The sequence below is a fragment of the Phyllobates terribilis genome, unplaced genomic scaffold, assembly GCF_046119375.1.
Source record: "Phyllobates terribilis strain yellow unplaced genomic scaffold, ASM4611937v1 Scaffold_2__4_contigs__length_985480577, whole genome shotgun sequence".
In the NCBI taxonomy this organism is placed as follows: Eukaryota; Metazoa; Chordata; class Amphibia; order Anura; family Dendrobatidae; genus Phyllobates; species Phyllobates terribilis.
Genome location: NW_027362762.1, coordinates 978,716,299 through 978,741,324, shown reverse-complemented (window position 1 = coordinate 978,741,324; position 25,026 = coordinate 978,716,299).

Here is a 25,026-nt window from a genome sequence, read left to right as displayed (position 1 = left end):
GTCACACACAGTGATTCATAGCCAGTCACAGTCACACAGTTATTCATAGCCAGTCAGTCACAGTCACACAGTTATTCATAGCCAGCCAGTCACAGTCACACACAGTGATTCATAGCCAGTCAGTCACAGTCACACAGTTTTTTATAGCCAGTCAGTCACAATCACACAGTTATTCATAGCCAGCCAGTCACAGTCACACACAGTGATTCATAGTCAGACAGTCACACAGTGATTCATAGCCAGTCAGTCACAGTCACACAGTGATTCATAGCCAGTAAGTCACAGTCACACACAGTGATTCATAGCCGGTCAGTCTCAGTCACACACAGTGATTCATAGCCAGACAGTCACACAGTGATTCATAGCCAGTCAGTCACAGTCACACACAGTGATTCATAGCAAGACACAGTCACACAGTGATTCATAGCCAGTCAGTCACAGTCACACACAGTGATTCATAGCCAGTCACAGTCACACACAATGTTTCATAGCCAGTCAGTCACAGTCACACACAGTGATTCATAGCCAGTCAGTCACAGTCACACACAGTGATTCATAGCCAGTCAGTCACAGTCACACACAGTGATTCATAGCCAGTCAGTCACAGTCCCACACAGTCATTCATAGCCTGTCAGTCACAGTCACACAGTGATTCATAGCCAGTCAGTCACAGTCACACACAGTGAATCATAGCCAGTCAGTCACAATCACACACAGTGATTCATAGCCAATCAGTCACAGTCACACACAGTGATTCATAGCCAGTCACAGTCACACAGTTATTCATAGCCAGTCAGTCATAGTCACACAGTTATACATAGATAGCCAGTCACAGTCACACATAGTGATTCATAGCCAGACAGTCACACAGTGATTCATAGCCAGTCAGTCACAGTCACACAGTGATTCATAGCCAGTCAGTCACACACAGTGATTCATAGCCGGTCAGTCACAGTCACACACAGTGATTCATAACCAGTCAGTCACAGTCACACACAGTGATTCATAGCCTGTCAGTCACAGTCATTCATAGCCTGTCAGTCACAGTCACACAGTCATTCATAGCCAGTCAGTCACAGTCACACACAGTGATTCATAGCCAGTCAGTCACAGTCACACACAGTGATTCATAGCCAGGCAGTCACAGTCACACACAGTGTTTCATAGCCAGTCAGTCACAGTCACACACAGTGATTCAAAGCCAGTCAGTCATAGTCACACACAGTGATTCATAGCCAGTCACAGTAGCACAGTGATTCATAGCCAGTCAGTCATAGTCACACACAGTGCTTCATAGCCAGTCAGTCACAGTCACACACATTGATTCATAGCAAGTCAGTCACAGTCAGACACAGTGTTTCATAGCCAGTCAGACACAGTCACACACAGTCATTCCTAGCCTGTCAGTCATAGTCACACAGTGATGCATAGCCAGTCAGTCACAGTCACACACAGTGAATCATAGCCAGTCAGTCACAGTCACACACAGTGATTCATAGCCAGTCAGTCACAGTCACACACAGTGATTCATAGCCAGTCAGTCACAGTCTCACACACTCATTCATAGCCAGTCACAGTCACACACAGTGATTCATAGCCAGTCAGTCACAGTCACACAGTGATTCATAGCCAGTCAGTCACAGTCACACAGTGATTCATAGCCAGTCAGTCACACACAGTGATTCATAGCCAGTCAGTCACAGTCACACACAGTGTTTCATAGCCAGTCAGTCACAGTCACACACAGTCATTCATAGCCTGTCAGTCATAGTCACACAGTGATGCATAGCCAGTCAGTCACAGTCACACACAGTGAATCATAGCCAGTCAGTCACAGTCACACACAGTGATTCATAGCCAGTCAGTCACAGTCACACACAGTGATTCATAGCCAGTCACAGTCACACAGTTATTCATAGCCAGTCAGTCACAGTCACACAGTTATTCATAGCCAGCCAGTCACAGTCACACATAGTGATTCATAGCCAGACAGTCACACAGTGATTCATAGCCAGTCAGTCACAGTCACACAGTGATTCATAGCCAGTCAGTCACACACAGTGATTCATAGCCGGTCAGTCACAGTCACACACAGTGATTCATAGCCAGTCAGTCACAGTCTCACACACTGATTCATAGCCAGTCACAGTCACACACAGTGATTCATAGCCAGTCAGTCAGTCACACAGTGATTCATAGCCAGTCAGTCACAGTCACACAGTGATTCATAGCCAGTAAGTCACAGTCACACACAGTGATTCATAGCCGGTCAGACTCAGTCACACACAGTGATTCATAGCCAGACAGTCACACAGTGATTCATAGCCAGTCAGTCACAGTCACTCACAGTGATTCATAACCAGACAGTCACATTCACACACAGTGATTCATAGCCAGTCAGTCACAGTCACACACAGTGATTCATAGCAAGACACAGTCACACAGTGATTCATAGCCAGTCAGTCACAGTCACACACAGTGATTCATAGCCAGTCACAGTCACACACAGTGTTTCATAGCCAGTCAGTCACAGTCACACACAGTGATTCATAGCCAGTCAGTCACAGTCACACACAGTGATTCATAGCCAGTCAGTCACAGTCACACAGTGATTCATAGCCAGTCAGTCACAGTCACACACAGTGATTCATAGCCAGTCAGTCACAGTCACACAGTGATTCATAGCCAGTCAGTCACAGTCACACACAGTGATTTATAGCCAGTCAGTCACAGTCACACACAGTGATTCATAGCCAGTCAGTCACAGTCACAAACAGTGATTTGTAGCCAGTCACAGTCTCACAGTTATTCATAGCCAGTCAGTCACAGTCACACAGTTATTCATAGCCAGCCAGTCACAGTCACACACAGTGATTCATAGCCAGACCGTCACACAGTAATTCATAGCCAGTCAGTCACAGTCACACAGTGATTCATAGCCAATCAGTCACACACAGTGATTCATAGCCGGTCAATCACAGTCTCACACAGTGATTCATAGCCAGACAGCCACACAGTGATTCATAGCCAGTCAGTCACAGTCACACACAGTGATTCATAGCCAGACAGTCACATTCACACACAGTGATTCATAGCCAGTCAGTCACAGTCACACACAGTGATTCATAGCCAGTCACAGTCACACACAGTGATTCATAGCCAGTCAGTCACAGTCACACACAGTGATTCATAGCCAGTCAGTCACAGTCACGCACAGTGATCCGTATCCAGTCAGTCAAAGTAGCACTCAGTGATTCATAGCCAGTCAGTCACAGTCACACACAGTGATTCATAGCCAGTCAGTCACAGTCACACACAGTGATTCATAGTCAGTCACAGTCACACACAGTGATTCATAGCCAGTCAGTCACAGTCACACAGTTATTCATAGCCAGTCAGTCACAGTCACACAGTTATTCATAGCCAACCAGTCACAGTCACACACAGTGATTCATAGTCAGACAGTCACACACAGTGATTCATAGCCAGTCAGTCACAGTCACACAGTTATTCATAGCCAGTCAGTCACAGTCACACAGTTATTCATAGCCAACCACTCACAGTCACACACAGTGATTCATAGTCAGACAGTCACACAGTGATTCATAGCCAGTCAGTCACAGTCACACAGTGATTCATAGCCAGTCACAGGCACACAGTGATTCATAGCCAGTCAGTCACAGTCACACACAGTGATTCATAGCCAGTCAGTCACAGTGTTTCATAGCCAGTCAGTGACAGTCACACACAGTGATTCATAGCCAGTCAGTCACAGTCACACACAGTGATTCATAGCCAGTCAGTCACAGTCACACACAGTGATTCATAGCCAGTCAGTCACAGTCACACACAGTGATTCACAGCCAGTCAGTCATAGTCACACACAGTGATTCATAGCCAGTCACAGTAGCACAGTGATTCATAGCCAGTCAGTCATAGTCACAAACAGTGATTCATAGCCAGTCAGTCACAGTCACACACAGTGATTCATAGCCAGTCAGTCACAGTTACACACATTGATTCATAGCCAGTCAGTCACAGTCACACACAGTGTTTCATAGCCAGTCAGTCACAGTCACACACAGTGTTTCATAGCCAGTCAGTCACAGTCACACACAGTGATTCATAGCCAGTCAGTCACAGTCACACTCAGTGATTCATAGCCAGTCAGTCACAGTCACACACAGTCATTCATAGCCAGTCAGTCACAGTCACACAGTGATTCATAGCCAGTTAGTCACACACAGTGATTCATAGCCGGTCAGTCACAGTCACACACAGTGATTCATAGCCAGTCAGTCACAATCACACACAGTGATTCATAGCCAGTCACAGTCACACACAGTGATTCATAGCCAGTCAGTCACACAGTGATTCATAGCCAGTCAGTCACAGTCACTCACAGTGATTCATAACCAGACAGTCACATTCACACACAGTGATTCATAGCCAGTCAGTCACAGTCACACAGTGATTCATAGCCAGTAAGTCACAGTCACACACAGTGATTCATAGCCGGTCAGTCTCAGTCACACACAGTGATTCATAGCCAGACAGTCACACAGTGATTCATAGCCAGTCAGTCACAGTCACTCACAGTGATTCATAACCAGACAGTCACATTCACACACAGTGATTCATAGCCAGTCAGTCACAGTCACACACAGTGATTTATAGCCAGTCACAGTCTCACAGTTATTCATAGCCAGTCAGTCACAGTCACATAGTTATTCATAGCCAGCCAGTCACAGTCACACACAGTGTTTCATAGCCAGACCGTCACACAGTAATTCATAGCCAGTCAGTCACAGTCACACAGTGATTCATAGCCAGTCAGTCAAACACAGTGATTCATAGCCGGTCAATCACAGTCTCACACAGTGATTCATAGCCAGACAGCCACACAGTGATTCATAGCCAGTCATTCACAGTCACACACAGTGATTCATAGTCAGACAGTCACATTCACACACAGTGATTCATAGCCAGTCAGTCACAGTCACACACAGTGATTCATAGCCAGTCACAGTCACACACACAGTGATTCATAGCCAGTCAGTCACAGTCACACACAGTGATTCATAGCCAGTCAGTCACAGTCACACACAGTGATCCATAGCCAGTCAGTCAAAGTAACACACAGTGATTCATAGCCAGTCAGTCACAGTTCACACACAGTGATTCATAGCCAGTCATTCACAGTCACACACAGTGATTCATAGCCAGTCACAGTCACACACAGTGATTCATAGATAGTCAGTCACAGTCACACAGTTATTCATAGCCAGTCAGCCACAGTCACACAGTCATTCATAGCCATCCAGTCACAGTCACACACAGTGATTCATAGTCAGACAGTCACACACAGTGATTCATAGCCAGACAGTCACAGTCACACAGTTATTCAAAGCCAGTCAGTCACAGTCACACAGTTATTCATAGCCAACCAGTCACAGTCACACACGGTGATTCATAGTCAGACAGTCACACAGTGATTCATAGCCAGTCAGTCACAGTCACACAGTGATTCATAGCCAGTCAGTCACAATCGCACACAGTGATTCATAGCCGGTCAGTCACAGTCACACACAGTGATTCATAACCAGACAGTCACATTCTCACACAGTGATTCATAGCCAGTCAGTCACAGTCACACACAGTGATTCATAGCCAGTCACAGTCACACAGTGATTCATAGCCAGTCAGTCACAGTCACACACAGTGATTCATAGCCAGTCAGTCACAGTGTTTCATAGCCAGTCAGTCACAGTCACACACAGTGATTCATAGCCAGTCAGTCACAGTCACACACAGTCATTCATAGCCAGTCAGTCACAGTCACACACAGTGATTCATAGCCAGTCAGTCACAGTCATTCATAGCCTGTCAGTCACAGTCACACAGTCATTCATAGCCAGTCAGTCACAATCACACACAGTGATTCATAGCCAGTCAGTCACAGTCACACACAGTGATTCATAGCCAGTCAGTCACAGTCACACACAGTGTTTCATAGCCAGTCAGTCACAGTCACACACAGTGATTCATAGCCAGTCAGTCATAGTCACACACAGTGATTCATAGCCAGTCACAGTAGCACAGTGATTCATAGCCAGTCAGTCATAGTCACACACAGTGATTCATAGCCAGTCAGTCACAGTCACACACAGTGATTCATAGCCAGTCACAGTCACACACAGTGATTCATAGCCAGTCAGTCACAGTCCCACACAGTCATTCATAGCCTGTCAGTCACAGTCACACAGTGATTCATAGCCAGTCAGTCACAGTCACACACAGTGAATCATAGCCAGTCAGTCACAGTCACACACAGTGATTCATAGCCAATCAGTCACAGTCACACACAGTGATTCATAGCCAGTCACAGTCACACAGTTATTCATAGCCAGTCAGTCATAGTCACACAGTTATTCATAGCCAGCCAGTCACAGTCACACATAGTGATTCATAGCCAGACAGTCACACAGTGATTCATAGCCAGTCAGTCACAGTCACACAGTGATTCATAGCCAGTCAGTCACACACAGTGATTCATAGCCGGTCAGTCACAGTCACACACAGTGATTCATAACCAGTCAGTCACAGTCACACACAGTGATTCATAGCCAGTCAGTCACAGTCATTCATAGCCTGTCAGTCACAGTCACACAGTCATTCATAGCCAGTCAGTCACAGTCACACACAGTGATTCATAGCCAGTCAGTCACAGTCACACACAGTGATTCATAGCCAGTCAGTCACAGTCACACACAGTGTTTCATAGCCAGTCAGTCACAGTCACACACAGTGATTCAAAGCCAGTCAGTCATAGTCACACACAGTGATTCATAGCCAGTCACAGTAGCACAGTGATTAATTGCCAGTCAGTCATAGTCACACACAGTGATTCATAGCAGTCAGTCACAGTCACACACAGTGATTCATAGCCAGTCAGTCACAGTCACACACATTGATTCATAGCCAGTCAGTCACAGTCACACACAGTGTTTCATAGCCAGTCAGTCACAGTCACACACAGTCATTCATAGCCTGTCAGTCATAGTCACACAGTGATGCATAGCCAGTCAGTCACAGTCACACACAGTGATTCATAGCCAGTCAGTCACAGTCACACACAGTGATTCATAGCCAGTCACAGTCACACAGTTATTCATAGCCAGTCAGTCACAGTCACACAGTTATTCATAGCCAGCCAGTCACAGTCACACATAGTGATTCATAGCCATACAGTCACACAGTGATTCATAGCCAGTCAGTCACAGTCACACAGTGATTCATAGCCAGTCAGTCACACACAGTGATTCATAGCCGGTCAGTCACAGTCACACACAGTGATTCATAGCCAGTCAGTCACAGTCTCACACACTGATTCATAGCTAGTCACAGTCACACACAGTGATTCATAGCCAGTCACTCACAGTCACACAGTTATTTATAGCCAGTCAGTCACAATCACACAGTTATTCATAGCCAGCCAGTCACAGTCACACACAGTGATTCATAGTCAGACAGTCACACAGTGATTCATAGCCAGTCAGTCACAGTCACACAGTGATTCATAGCCAGTAAGTCACAGTCACACAAAGTGATTCATAGCCGGTTAGTCTCAGTCACACACAGTGATTCATAGCAAGACAGTCACACAGTGATTCATAGCCAGTCAGTCACAGTCTCTCACAGTGATTCATAACCAGACAGTCACATTCACACACAGTGATTCATAGCCAGTCAGTCACAGTCACACACAGTGATTCATAGCAAGACACAGTCACACAGTGATTCATAGCCAGTCAGTCACAGTCACACACAGTGATTCATAGCCAGTCACAGTCACACACAGTATTTCATAGCCAGTCAGTCACAGTCACACACAGTGATTCATAGCCAGTCAGTCACAGTCACAAACAGTGATTCATAGCCAGTCAGTCATAGTCACACAGTGATTCATAGCCAGTCAGTCACAGTCACACACAGTGATTCATAGCCAGTCAGTCACAGTCACACAGTGATTCATAGCCAGTCAGTCACAGTCACACACAGGGATTTATAGCCAGTCAGTCACAGTCACACACAGTGATTTATAGCCAGTCAGTCACAGTCACACACAGTGATTCATAGCCAGTCAGTCACAGTCACACACAGTGATTTATAGCCAGTCACAGTCTCACAGTTATTCATAGCCAGCCAGTCACAGTCACACAGTTATTCATAGCCAGCCAGTCACAGTCACACACAGTGATTCATAGCCAGACCGTCACACAGTAATTCATAGCCAGTCAGTCACTGTCACACAGTGATTCATAGCCAGTCAGTCACAGCCACACACAGTGATTCCTAGCCAGTCAGTCACAGTCACTCACAGTGATTCATAGCCAGTCAGTCACAGTCACACACAGTGTTTCATAGCCAGTCAGTCACAGTCACACACAGTGATTCATAGCCAGTCAGTCATATTCACACACAGTGATTCATAGCCAGTCACAGTAGCACAGTGATTCATAGCCAGTCAGTCATAGTCACACACAGTGATTCATAGCCAGTCAGTCACAGTCACACACAGTGATCCATAGCCAGTCACAGTCACACACAGTGATTCATAGCCATTCAGTCACAGTCACACACATTGATTCATAGCCAGTCAGTCACAGTCACACACAGTGTTTCATAGCCAGTCAGTCACAGTCACACACAGTGATTCATAGCCAGTCAGTCACAGTCACACACACTGATTCATAGCCAGTCAGTCACAGTCACACACAGTGATTCATAGCCAGTCAGTCACAGTCACACACAGTCATTCATAGCCTGTCAGTCACAGTCACACAGTGATTCATAGCCAGTCAGTCACAGTCACACACAGTGAATCATAGCCAGTCAGTCACAGTCACACACAGTGATTCATAGCCAATCAGTCACAGTCACACACAGTGATTCATAGCCAGTCACAGTCACACAGTTATTCATAGCCAGTCAGTCATAGTCACACAGTTATTCATAGCCAGCCAGTCACAGTCACACATAGTGATTCATGGCCAGACAGTCACACAGTGATTCATAGCCAGTCAGTCACAGTCACACAGTGATTCATAGCCAGTCAGTCACACACAGTGATTCATAGCCGGTCAGACACAGTCACACACAGTGATTCATAGCCAGTCAGTCACAGTCACACACAGTGATTCATAGCCAGTCACAGTCACACACAGTGATTCATAGCCAGTCAGTCACAGTCACACACTTATTTATATCCAGTCAGTCACAATCACACAGTTATTCATAGCCAGCCAGTCACAGTCACACAGAGTGATTCATAGTCAGACAGTCACACAGTGATTCATAGCCAGTCAGTCACAGTCACACAGTGATTCATAGCCAGTAAGTCACAGTCACACACAGTGATTCATAGTCGGTCAGTATCAGTCACTCACAGTGATTCATAACCAGACAGTCACATTCACACACAGTGATTCATAGCCAGTCAGTCAGTCACACACAGTGATTCATAGCAAGACACAGTCACACAGTGATTCATAGCCAGTCAGTCACAGTCACACACAGTGATTCATAGCCAGTCACAGTCACACACAGTGTTTCATAGCCAGTCAGTCACAGTCACACACAGTGATTCATAGCCAGTCAGTCACAGTCACACACATTGATTCATAGCCAGTCAGTCACAGTCACACAGTGATTCATAGCCAGTCAGTCACAGTCACACACAGTGATTCATAGCCAGTCAGTCACAGTCACACAGTGATTCATAGCCAGTCAGTCACAGTCACACACAGTGCTTTATAGCCAGTCAGTCACAGTCACACACAGTGATTCATAGCCAGTCAGTCACAGTCACACACAGTGATTTATAGCCAGTCACAGTCTCACAGTTATTCATAGCCAGTCAGTCACAGTCACACAGTTATTCATATCCAGCCAGTCACAGTCACACACAGTGATTCATAGCCAGACCGTCACACAGTAATTTATAGCCAGTCAGTCACAGTCACACAGTGATTCATAGCCAGTCAGTCACACACAGTGATTCATAGCCGGTCAATCACAGTCTCACACAGTGATTCATAGCCAGACAGCCACACAGTGATTCATAGCCAGTCAGTCACAGTCACACACAGTGATTCATAGCCAGACAGTCACATTCACACACAGTGATTCATAGCCAGTCAGTCACAGTCACACACAGTGATTCATAGCCAGTCACAGTCACACACAGTGATTCATAGCCAGTCAGTCACAGTCACACACATTGATTTATAGCCAGTCAGTCACAGTCACACACAGTGATCCATAGCCAGTCAGTCAAAGTAACACACAGTGATTCATAGCCAGTCAGTCACAGTCACACACAGTGATTCATAGCCAGTCAGTCACAGTCACACACAGTAATTCATAGCCAGTCACAGTCACACACAGTGATTCATAGCCAGTCAGTCACAGTCACATAGTTATTCATAGCCAGTCAGTCACAGTCACACAGTTATTCATAGCCAACCAGTCACAGTCACACACAGTGATTCATAGTCAGACAGTCACACAGTGATTCATAGCAAGTCAGTCACAGTCACACAGTGATTCATAGCCAGTCAGTTACAATCGCACACAGTGATTCATAGACAGACAGTCACACAGTGATTCATAGCCAGTCAGTCACAGTCACACACAGTGATTCATAACCAGACAGTCACATTCACACACAGTGATTCATAGCCAGTCAGTCACAGTCACACACAGTGATTCATAGCCATTCACAGTCACACAGTGATTCATAGCCAGTCAGTCACAGTCACACACAGTGATTCATAGCCAGTCAGTCACAGTGTTTCATAGCCAGTCAGTCACAGTCACACACAGTGATTCATAGCCAGTCACAGTCACACAGTGATTCATAGCCAGTCAGTCACAGTCACACACAGTGATTCATAGCCAGTCAGTCACAGTGTTTAATAGCCAGTCAGTCACAGTCACACACAGTGATTCATAGCCAGTCAGTCACAGTCACACACAGTGAATCATAGCCAGTCAGTCACAGTCACACACAGTGATTCATAGCCAATCAGTCACAGTCACACACAGTGATTCATAGCCAGTCACAGTCACACAGTTATTCATAGCCAGTCAGTCATAGTCACACAGTTATTCATAGCCAGCCAGTCACAGTCACACATAGTGATTCATAGCCAGACAGTCACACAGTGATTCATAGCCAGTCAGTCACAGTCACACAGTGATTCATAGCCAGTTAGTCACACACAGTGATTCATAGCCGGTCAGTCACAGTCACACACAGTGATTCATAACCAGTCAGTCACAGTCACACACAGTGATTCATAGCCAGTCAGTCACAGTCATTCATAGCCTGTCAGTCACAGTCACACAGTCATTCATAGCCAGTCAGTCACAGTCACACACAGTGATTCATAGCCAGTCAGTCACAGTCACACACAGTGATTCACAGCCAGTCAGTCACAGTCACACACAGTGTTTCATAGCCAGTCAGTCACAGTCACACACAGTGATTCAAAGCCAGTCAGTCATAGTCACACACAGTGATTCATAGGCAGTCACAGTAGCACAGTGATTCATAGCTAGTCAGTCATAGTCACACACAGTGATTCATAGCCAGTCAGTCACAGTCACACACAGTGATTCATAGCCAGTCAGTCACAGTCACACACATTGATTCATAGCCAGTCAGTCACAGTCACACACAGTGTTTCATAGCCAGTCAGTCACAGTCACACACAGTCATTCATAGCCTGTTAGTCATAGTCACACAGTGATGCATAGCCAGTCAGTCACAGTCACACACAGTGATTCATAGCCAGTCAGTCACAGTCACACACAGTGATTCATAGCCAGTCACAGTCACACAGTTATTCATAGCCAGTCAGTCACAGTCACACAGTTATTCATAGCCAGCCAGTCACAGTCACACATAGTGATTCATAGCCAGACAGTCACACAGTGATTCATAGCCAGTCAGTCACAGTCACACAGTGATTCATAGCCAGCCAGTCAGTCACACACAGTGATTCATAGCCGGTCAGTCACAGTCACACACAGTGATTCATAGCCAGTCAGTCACAGTCTCACACACTGATTTATAGCCAGTCACAGTCACACACAGTGATTCATAGCCAGTCAGTCACAGTCACACAGTTATTTATAGCCAGTCAGTCACAATCACACAGTTATTCATAGCCAGCCAGTCACAGTCACACACAGTGATTCATAGTCAGACAGTCACACAGTGATTCATAGCCAGTCAGTCACAGTCACACAGTGATTCATAGACAGTAATTCACAGTCACACACAGTGATTCATAGCCGGTCAGTCTCAGTCACACACAGTGATTCATAGCCAGACAGTCACACAGTGATTCATAGCCAGTCAGTCACAGTCACTCACAGTGATTCATAACCAGACAGTCTCATTCACACACAGTGATTCATAGCCAGTCAGTCACAGTCACACACAGTGATTCATAGCAAGACACAGTCACACAGTGATTCATATCCAGTCAGTCACAGTCACACACAGTGATTCCTAGCCAGTCACAGTCACACACAGTGTTTCATAGCCAGTCAGTCACAGTCACACACAGTGATTCATAGCCAGTCAGTCACAGTCACACACCGTTATTCATAGCCAGTCAGTCATAGTCACACAGTGATTCATAGCCAGTCAGTCACAGTCACACACAGTGATTCATAGCCAGTCAGTCACAGTCACACAGTGATTCATAGCCAGTCAGTCACAGTCACACACAGGGATTTATAGCCAGTCAGTCACAGTCACACACAGTGATTTATAGCCAGTCAGTCACAGTCACACACAGTGATTCATAGCCAGTCAGTCACAGTCACACACAGTGATTCATAGCCAGTCACAGTCTCACAGATATTCATAGCCAGTCAGTCACAGTCACACAGTTATTCATAGCCAGCCAGTCACAGTCACACACAGTGATTCATAGCCAGACCGTCACACAGTAATTCATAGCCAGTCAGTCACAGTCACACAGTGATTCATAGCCAGTCAGTCACAGCCACACACAGTGATTCATAGCCAGTCAGTCACAGTCACACACAGTGATTCATAGCCAGTCAGTCACAGTCACACACAGTGTTTCATAGCCAGTCAGTCACAGTCACACACAGTGATTCATAGCCAGTCAGTCATATTCACACACAGTGATTCATAGCCAGTCACAGTAGCACAGTGATTCATAGCCAGTCAGTCATAGTCACACACAGTGATTCATAGCCAGTCAGTCACAGTCACACACAGTGATTCATAGCCAGTCACAGTCACACACAGTGATTCATAGCCATTCAGTCACAGTCACACACATTGATTCATAGCCAGTCAGTCACAGTCACACACAGTGTCTCATAGCCAGTCAGTCACAGTCACACACAGTGATTCATAGCCAGTCAGTCACAGTCACACACACTGATTCATAGCCAGTCAGTCACAGTCACACACAGTGATTCATAGCCAGTCACAGTAGCACAGTGATTCATAGCCAGTCAGTCATAGTCACACACAGTGATTCATAGCCAGTCAGTCACAGTCACAAACAGTGATTCATAGCCAGTCACAGTCACACACAGTGATTCATAGCCATTCAGTCACAGTCACACACATTGATTCATAGCCAGTCAGTCACAGTCACACACAGTGTCTCATAGCCAGTCAGTCACAGTCACACACAGTCATTCATAGCCTGTCAGTCACAGTCACACAGTGATTCATAGCCAGTCAGTCACAGTCACACACAGTGAATCATAGCCAGTCAGTCACAGTCACACACAGTGATTCATAGCCAATCAGTAACAGTCACACACAGTGATTCATAGCCAGTCACAGTCACACAGTTATTCATAGCCAGTCAGTCATAGTCACACAGTTATTCATAGCCAGCCAGTCACAGTCACACATAGTGATTCATAGCCAGACAGTCACACAGTGATTCATAGCCAGTCAGTCACAGTCACACAGTGATTCATAGCCAGTCAGTCACACACAGTGATTCATAGCCGGTCAGACACAGTCACACACAGTGATTCATAGCCAGTCAGTCACAGTCACACACAGTGATTCATAGCCAGTCACAGTCACACACAGTGATTCATAGCCAGTCAGTCACAGTCACACACTTATTTATATCCAGTCAGTCACAATCACACAGTTATTCATAGCCAGCCAGTCACAGTCACACACAGTGATTCATAGTCAGACAGTCACACAGTGATTCATAGCCAGTCAGTCACAGTCACACAGTGATTCATAGCCAGTAAGTCACAGTCACACACAGTGATTCATAGACGGTCAGTATCAGTCACTCACAGTGATTCATAACCAGACGGTCACATTCACACACAGTGATTCATAGCCAGTCAGTCAGACACACACAGTGATTCATAGCAAGACACAGTCACACAGTGATTCATAGCCAGCCAGTCACAGTCACACACAGTGATTCATAGCCAGTCACAGTCACACACAGTGTTTCATAGCCAGTCAGTCACAGTCACACACAGTGATTCATAGCCAGTCAGTCACAGTCACACACATTGATTCATAGCCAGTCAGTCACAGTCACACAGTGATTCATAGCCAGTCAGTCACAGTCACACACAGTGATTCATAGGCAGTCAGTCACAGTCACACAGTGATTAATAGCCAGTCAGTCACAGTCACACACAGTGCTTTATAGCCAGTCAGTCACAGTCACACACAGTGATTCATAGCCAGTCAGTCACAGTCACACACAGTGATTTATAGCCAGTCACAGTCTCACAGTTATTCATAGCCAGTCAGTCACAGTCACACAGTTATTCATAGCCAGCCAGTCACAGTCACACACAGTGATTCATAGCCAGACCGTCACACAGTAATTCATAGCCAGTCAGTCACAGTCACACAGTGATTCATAGCCAGTCAGTCACACACAGTGATTCATAGCCGGTCAATCACAGTCTCACACAGTGATTCATAGCCAGACAGCCACACAGTGATTCATAGCCAGTCAGTCACAGTCACACACAGTGATTCATAGCCAGACAGTCACATTCACACACAGTGATTCATAGCCAGTCAGTCACAGTCACACACAGTGATTCATAGCCAGTCACAGTCACACACAGTGATTCATAGCCAGTCAGTCACAGTCACACACATTGATTTATAGCCAGTCAGTCACAGTCACACACAGTGATCCATAGCCAGTCAGTCAAAGTAACACACAGTGATTCATAGCCAGTCAGTCACAGTCACACACAGTGATTCATAGCCAGTCAGTCACAGTCACACACAGTAATTCATAGCCAGTCACAGTCACACACAGTGATTCATAGCCAGTCAGTCACAGTCACATAGTTATTCATAGCCAGTCAGTCACAGTCACACAGTTATTCATAGCTAACCAGTCACAGTCACACACAGTGATTCATAGTCAGACAGTCACACAGTGATTCATAGCCAGTCAGTCACAGTCATACAGTGATTCATAGCCAGTCAGTTACAATCGCACACAGTGATTCATAGACAGACAGTCACACAGTGATTCATAGCCAGTCAGTCACAGTCACACACAGTGATTCATAACCAGACAGTCACATTCACACACAGTGATTCATAGCCAGTCAGTCACAGTCACACACAGTGATTCATAGCCATTCACAGTCACACAGTGATTCATAGCCAGTCACAGTCACACACAGTGATTCATAGCCAGTCAGTCACAGTGTTTCATAGCCAGTCAGTCACAGTCACACACAGTGATTCATAGCCAGTCACAGTCACACAGTGATTCATAGCCAGTCAGTCACAGTCACACACAGTGATTCATAGCCAGTCAGTCACAGTGTTTCATAGCCAGTCAGTCACAGTCACACACAGTGATTCATAGCCAGTCAGTCACAGTCACACACAGTGATTCATAGCCAGTCAGTCACAGTCACACACAGTGATTCATAGCCAGTCAGTCACAGTCATTCATAGCCTGTCAGTCACAGTCACACAGTGATTCATAGCCAGTCAGTCACAGTCACACACAGTGATTCATAGCCAGTCAGTCACAGTCACACACAGTGATTCATAGCCAGTCAGTCACAGTCACACACAGTGTTTCATAGCCAGTCAGTCACAGTCACACACAGTGATTCATAGTCAGTCAGTCATAGTCACACACAGTGATTCATAGCCAGTCACAGTAGCACAGTGATTCATAACCAGTCAGTCATAGTCACACACAGTGATTCATAGCCAGTCAGTCACAGTCACACACAGTGATTCATAGCCAGTCACAGTCACACACAGTGATTCATAGCCAGACAGTCACAGTCACACACATTGATTCATAGCCAGTCAGTCACAGTCACACACAGTGTTTCATAGCCAGTCAGTCACAGTCACACACAGTGATTCATAGCCAGTCAGTCACAGTCACACACAGTGATTCATAGCCAGTCAGTCACAGTGATTCATAGCCAGTCAGTCACAGTCACACACAGTTATTCATAGCCTGTCAGTCACAGTCACACAGTGATTCATAGCCAGTCAGTCACAGTCACACACAGTGAATCATAGCCAGTCAGTCACAGTCACACACAGTGATTCATAGCCAGTCAGTCACAGTCACACACAGTGATTCATAGCCAGTCACAGTCACACAGTTATTCATAGCCAGTCAGTCACAGTCACACAGTTATTCATAGCCAGCCAGTCACAGTCACACACAGTGATTCATAGCCAGTCAGTCATAGTCACACACAGTGATTCATAGCCAGTCACAGTAGCACAGCGATTCATAGCCACTCAGTCATAGTCACACACAGTGATTCATAGCCAGTCAGTCACAGTCACACACAGTGATTCATAGCCAGTCACAGTCACACACAGTGATTCATAGCCAGTCAGTCACAGTCACACACAGTGTTTCATAGCCAGTCAGTCACAGTCACACACAGTGATTCATAGCCAGTCAGTCACAGTCACACACAGTGATTCATAGCCAGTCAGTCACAGTCACACACAGTGATTCATAGCCAGTCAGTCACAGTCACACACAGTCATTCATAGCCTGTCAGTAACAGTCACATAGTGATTCATAGCCAGTCAGTCACAGTCACACACAGTGATTCATAGCCAGTCAGTGAAAGTCACACATAGTAATTCATAGCCAGTCAGTCACAGTCACACACAGTGATTCATAGCCAGTCAGTGACAGTCACACACAGTGATTCATAGCCAGTCAGTCACAGTCACGCACAGTGTTTCATAGCCAGTCAGTCACAGTCACACACAGTGATGCATAGTCAGTCAGTCATAGTCACACACAGTGATTCATAGTCAGAAAGTGACACAGTGATTCATAGCCAGTCAGTCACAGTCACACAGTGATTCATAGCCAGTCAGTCACAATCGCACACAGTGATTCATAGCCAGTCAGTCACAGTCACACACAGTTATTCATAGCCAGTCAGTCACAGTCACAGTGATTCATAGCCAGTCACAGTCACACACATTGATTCATAGCCAGTCAGTCACAGTCACACACAGTGATTCATAGCCAGTCAGTCACAGTCACACACAGTGATTCATAGCCAGTCACAGTCACACAGTTATTCATAGCCAGTCAGTCACAGTCACACAGTTATTCATAGCCAGCCAGTCACAGTCACACACAGTGATTCATAGCCAGACAGTCACACAGTGATTCATAGCCTTTCAGTCACAGTCACACAGTGATTCATAGCCAGTCAGTCACACACAGTGATTCATAGCCGGTCAGTCACAGTCACACACAGTGATTCATAGCCAGACAGTCACACAGTGATTCATAGCCAGTCAGTCACAGTCACACACAGTGATTCATAGCCAGACAGTCACATTCACACACAGTGATTCATATCCAGTCAGTCACAGTCACACACAGTGTTTCATAGCCAGTCACAGTCACACAGTGATTCATAGCCAGTCAGTCACAGTCACACACAGTGATTTATAGCCAGTCAGTCACAGTCACACACAGTGATTCATAGCCAGTCAGTCACAGTCACAGTGTTTCATAGCCAGTCACAGTCACACACATTGATTCATAGCCAGTCAGTCACAGTCACACACAGTGATTCATAGCCAGACAGTCACACACAGTGATTCATAGCCAGTCAGTCACAGTCACACGCAGTGATTCATAGCCAGTCAGTCACAGTCAGAAACAGTGATTCATAGCCAGTCAGTCACAGTCACACACAGTGATTCATAGCCAGTCAGTCACAGTCACACACAGTTATTCATAGCCAGTCAGTCACAGTCACACAGTTATTCATAGCCAGCAAGTCACAGTCACACACAGTGATTCATAGCCAGACAGTCACACAGTGATTCATAGCCTGTCAGTCACAGTCACACAGTGATTCATAGCCAGTCAGTCACACACAGTGATTCATAGCCGGTCAGTCACAGTCACACACAGTGATTCATAGCCAGACAGTCACACAGTGATTCATAGCCAGTCAGTCACAGTCACACACAGTGATTCATAGCCAGACAGTCACATTCACACACAGTGATTCATAGTGAGTCAGTCACAGTCACACACAGTGTTTCATAGCCAGTCACAGTCACACAGTGATTCATAGCCAGTCAGTCACAGTCACACACAGTGATTTATAGCCAGTCAGTCACAGTCACACACAGTGATTCATAGCCAGTCAGTCACAGTCACAGTGATTCATAGCCAGTCACAGTCACACACATTGATTCATAGCCAGTCACAGTCACACACAGTGATTCATAGCCAGACAGTCACACACATTGATTCATAGCCAGTCAGTCACAGTCACACACAGTGATTCATAGCCAGTCAGTCACAGTAAGAAACAGTGATTCATAGCCAGTCAGTCACAGTCACACACAGTGATTCATAGCCAGTCAGTCACAGTCACACACAGTGATTCATAGCCAGTCAGTCACAGTCACACAGTGATTCATAGCCAGTCAGTCACAGTCACACACAGTGATTCATAGCCCGTGAATCAGAGTCACACAGTGATTCATAGCCTGTCAGTCACAGTCACAAACAGTGATTCATAGCCAGTCAGTGAAAGTCACACATAGTAATTCATAGCCAGTCAGTCACAGTCACACACAGTGATTCATAGCCAGTCAGTGACAGTCACACACAGTGATTCATAGCCAGTCAGTCACAGTCACACACAGTGTTTCATAGCCAGTCAGTCACAGTCACACACAGTGATGCATAGCCAGTCAGTCATAGTCACACACAGTGATTCATAACCAGACAGTCACATTCACACACAGTGATTCATAGCCAGTCAGTCACAGTCACACACAGTGATTCATAGCCATTCACAGTCACACAGTGATTCATAGCCAGTCAGTCACATTCACACACAGTGATTCATAGCCAGTCAGTCACAGTGTTTCATAGCCAGTCAGTCACAGTCACACACAGTGATTCATAGCCAGTCACAGTCACACAGTGATTCATAGCCAGTCAGTCACAGTCACACACAGTGATTCATAGCCAGTCAGTCACAGTGTTTCATAGCCAGTCAGTCACTGTCACACACAGTGATTCATAGCCAGTCAGTCACAGTCACACACAGTGATTCATAGCCAGTCAGTCACAGTCACACACAGTGATTCATAGCCAGTCAGTCACAGTCATTCATAGCCTGTCAGTCACAGTCACACAGTGATTCATAGCCAGTCAGTCACAGTCACACACAGTGATTCATAGCCAGTCAGTCACAGACACACTCAGTGATTCATAGCCAGTCAGTCACAGTCACACACAGTGTTTCATAGCCAGTCAGTCATATTCACACACAGTGATTCATAGCCAGTCACAGTAGCACAGTGATTCATAGCCAGTCAGTCACAGTCACACACAGTGATTCATAGCCAGTCACAGTCCCACACAATGATTCATAGCCAGCCAGTCACAGTCACACACATTGATTCATAGCCAGTCAGTCACAGTCACACACAGTGTTTCATAGCCAGTCAGTCACAGTCACACACAGTGATTCATAGCCAGTCAGTCACAGTCACACACAGTGATTCATAGCCAGTCAGTCACAGTCACACACAGTGTTTCATAACCAGTCAGTCACAGTCACACACAGTCATTCATAGCCTGTCAGTCACAGTCACACAGTGATTCATAGCCAGTCAGTCACAGTCACACACAGTGAATCATAGCCAGTCAGTCACAGTCACACACAGTGATTCATAGCCAGTCAGTCACAGTCACACACAGTGATTCATAGCCAGTCACAGTCACACAGTTATTCATAGCCAGTCAGTCACAGTCATACACAGTGATTCATAGCCAGACAGTCACATTCACACACAGTGATTCATAGCCAGTCAGTCACAGTCACACAGTGATTCATAGCCAGTCACAGTCACACAGTGATTCATAGCCAGTCAGTCACAGTCACACACAGTGACTCATAGCCAGTCAGTCACAGTCACACACAGTGTTTCATAGCCAGTCAGTCACAGTCACACACAGTGATTCATAGCCAGTCAGTCACAGTCACACACAGTGATTCATAGCCAGTCAGTCACAGTCACACACAGTGATACATAGCCAGTCAGGTACAGTCACACACAGTGATTCATAGCCAGTCACAGTCACACACAGTGATTCATAGCCAGTCAGTCACAGTCACACAGTTATTCATAGCCAGTCAGTCACAGTCACAGTTATTCATAGCCAGCCAGTCACAGTCACACACAGTGATTCATAGTCAGACAGTCACACAGTGATTCATAGCCAGTCAGTCACAGTCACACAGTGATTCATAGCCAGTCAGTCACAGTCACACACAGTGATTCATAGCCAGTCAGTCACAGTCACACACAGTGATTCATAGCCAGACAGTCACACAGTTATTCATAGCCAGTCAGTCACAGTCACACACAGTGATTCATAACCAGACAGTCACATTCACACACAGTGATTCATAGCCAGTCAGTCACAGTCACACACAGTGACTCATAGCCAGTCAGTCACAATCACACACAGTGATTCATAGCCAGTCAGTCACTGTCACACACAGTGATTCATAGCCAGTCAGTCACAGTCACACAGTGATTCATATCCAGTCAGTCACAGACACACACAATGATTCATAGCCAGTCAGTCACAGTCATACACAGTGTTTCATAGCCAGTCAGTGACACACAGTGATTCATAGCCATTCAGTCACACACAGTGATTCATAGCCAGTCAGTCACAGTCACACACAGTGATTCATAGCCAGTTAGTCAGAGTAACACAGTTATTCATAGCCAGCCAGTCACAGTCACACAGTTATTCATAGCCAGTCAGTCAGAGTAACACAGTTATTCATAGCCAGCCTGTCACAGTCACACACAGTGATTCATAGCCAGTCAGGCACACACAGTGATTCATAGCCGGTCAGTCACAGTCACACACAGTGATTCATAGCCAGACAGTCACACAGTGATTCATAGCCAGTCAGTCACAGTCACACACAGTGATTCATAGCCAGACAGTCACATTCACACACAGTGATTCATAGCCAGTCAGTCACAGTCACACACAGTGATTCATAGCCAGTCACAGTCACACAGTGATTCATTCCAAGTCAGTCACAGTCACACACAGTGATTCATAGCCAGTCAGGCATAGTCACACACAGTGTTTCATAGCCAGTCAGTCACAGTCACACAAAGTGATTCATAGCCAGTCACAGTCACACAGTGATTCATAGCCAGACAGTCACACAGTGATTGATAGCCAGTCAGTCACAGTCATACACAGTGATTCATAGCCAGACCGTCACATTCACACACAGTGATTCATAGCCAGTCAGTCACAGTCACACACAGTGATTCATAGCCAGTCACAGTCACACAGTGATTCATAGCCAGTCAGTCACAGGCACACACAGTGTTTCATAGCCAGTCAGTCACAGTCACACACAGTGATTCATAGCCAGTCAGTCACAGTCACACACAGTGATTCATAGCCAGTCAGTCACAGTCACACACAGTGATACATAGCCAGTCAGTTACAGTCACACACAGTGATTCATAGCCAGTCACAGTCACACACAGTGATTCATAGCCAGTCAGTCACAGTCACACAGTTATTCATAGCCAGTCAGTCACAGTCACACAGTTATTCATAACCAGCCAGTCACAGTCACACACAGTGATTCATAGCCAGTCAGTCACAGTCACACACAGTGTTTCATAGCCAGTCACAGTCACACAGTTATTCATAGCCAGTCAGTCAGAGTCACACAGTTATTCATAGCCAGCCTGTCACCGTCACACACAGTGATTCATAGCCAGAAAGGCACACACAGTGATTCATAGCCAGTCAGTCACAGTCACACACAGTGATTCATAGCCAGACAGTCACACAGTGATTCATAGCCAGTCAGTCACAGTCACAAACAGTGATTCATAGCCAGACAGTCACATTCACACACAGTGATTCATAGCCAGTCAGTCACAGTCACACACAGTGATTCATAGCCAGTCAGTCATAGTCACACACATTATTTCATAGCCAGTCTGTCACAGTCACACACAGTGATTCATAGCCATTAACAGTCACACAGTGATTCAAAGCCAGTCAGTCACAGTCACACACAGTGATTCATAGCCAGTCAGCCATAGTCACACACAGTGTTTCATAGCCAGTCAGTCACAGTCACACACAGTGATTCATAGCCAGTCAGTCACAGTCACACACAGTGATTCATAGCCAGTCACAGTCACACAGAGTGATTCATAGCCAGTCAGTCACAGTCACACAGTTATTCATAGCCAGTCAGTCACAGTCACACAGTTATTCATAGCCAGCCAGTCACAGTCACACACAGTGATTCATAGTCAGACAGCCACAAAGTGATTCATAGCCAGTCAGTCACAGTCACACAGTGATTCATAGCCAGTCAGTCACAGTCACACACAGTGATTCATAGCCGGTCAGTCACAGTCACACACAGTGATTCATAGCCAGACAGTCACACAGTGATTCATAGCCAGTCAGTCACAGTCACACACAGTGATTCATAGCCAGACAGTCACATTCACACAGTGATTCATAGCCAGTCAGTCACAGTCACACACAGTGATTCATAGCCAGTCGCAGTCACACAGTGATTCATAGCCAGTCAGTCACAGTCACACACAGTGATTCATAGCCAGTCAGTCATAGTCACACACAGTGTTTCATAGCCAGTCAGTCACAGTCACACACAGTGTTTCATAGCCAGTCAGTCACAGTCACACACAGTGATTCATAGCCAGTCAGTCACAGTGATTCATAGCCAGTCACAGTCACACACAGTGATTCATAACCAGTCAGTCACAGTCACAAAGTTATTCATAGCCAGTCAGTCACAGTCACACAGTTATTCATAGCCAGCCAGTCACAGTCACACACAGTGATTCATAGCCAGTCAGTCACAGTCACACACAGTGATTCATAGCCAGTCAGTCACAGTCACACAGTTATTCATAGCCAACCAGTCACAGTCACACACAGTGATTCATAGCCAGGCAGTCACAGTCACACACAGTGATTCATAGCCAGTTAGTCAGAGTAAAACAGTTATTCATAGCCAGCCAGTCACAGTCTCACAGTTATTCATAGCCAGTCCGTCAGAGTAACACAGTTATTCATAGCCAGCCAGTCACAGTCACACACAGTGATTCATAGCCAGTCAGGCACACACAGTGATTCATAGCCGGTCAGTCACAGTCACACACAGTGATTCATAGCCAGACAGTCACACAGTGATTCATAGCCAGTCAGTCACAGTCACACACATTGATTCATAGCCAGACAGTCACATTCACACACAGTGATTCATAGCCAGTCAGTCACAGTCACACACAGTGATTCATAGCCAGTCACAGTCACACAGTGATTCATTCCAAGTCAGTCACAGTCACACACAGTGATTCATAGCCAGTCAGGCATAGTCACACACAGTGTTTCATAGCCAGTCAGTCACAGTCACACAAAGTGATTCATAGCCAGTCACAGTCACACAGTGATTCATAGCCAGTTAGTCACAGTCACACACAGTGATTCATAGCCAGTCAGTCATAGTCACACACAGTGTTTCATAGCCAGTCAGTCACAGTCACACACAGTGATTCATAGCCAGTCAGTCACAGTCACACACAGTGATTCATAGCCAGTCAGTCACAGTCACACACAGTGATTCATAGCCAGTCAGTCACAGTCACACAGTGATTCATAGCCAGTCACAGTCACACACAGTGATTCATAGCCAGTCAGTCACAGTCACACAGTTATTCATAGCCAGTCAGTCACAGTCACACAGTTATTCATAGCCAGCCAGACAGAGTCACACACAGTGATTCATAGTCAGACAGTCACAAAGTGATTCATAGCCTGTCAGTCACAGTCACACACAGTGATTCATAGCCAGTCAGTCACAGTCACACACAGTGATTCATAGCCAGTCAGTCACAGTCACACACAGTGATTCATAGCCAGTCACAGTCACACACAGTGATTCATAGCCAGTCAGTCACAGTCACACAGTTATTCATAGCCAGTCAGTCACAGTCACACAGTTATTCATAGCCAGCCAGTCACAGTCACACACAGTGATTCATAGCCAGTCAGTCACAGTCACACACAGTGTTTCATAGCGAGTCACAGTCACACAGTTATTCATAGCCAGTCAGTCAGAGTCACACAGTTATTCATAGCCAGTCCGTCAGAGTCACACAGTTATTCATAGCCAGCCTGTCACAGTTACACACAGTGATTCATAGCCAGAAAGGCACACACAGTGATTCATAGCCGGTCAGTCACAGTCACACACAGTGATTCATAGCCAGACAGTCACACAGTGATTCATAGAGAGTCAGTCACAGTCACAAACAGTGATTCATAGCCAGACAGTCACATTCACACACAGTGA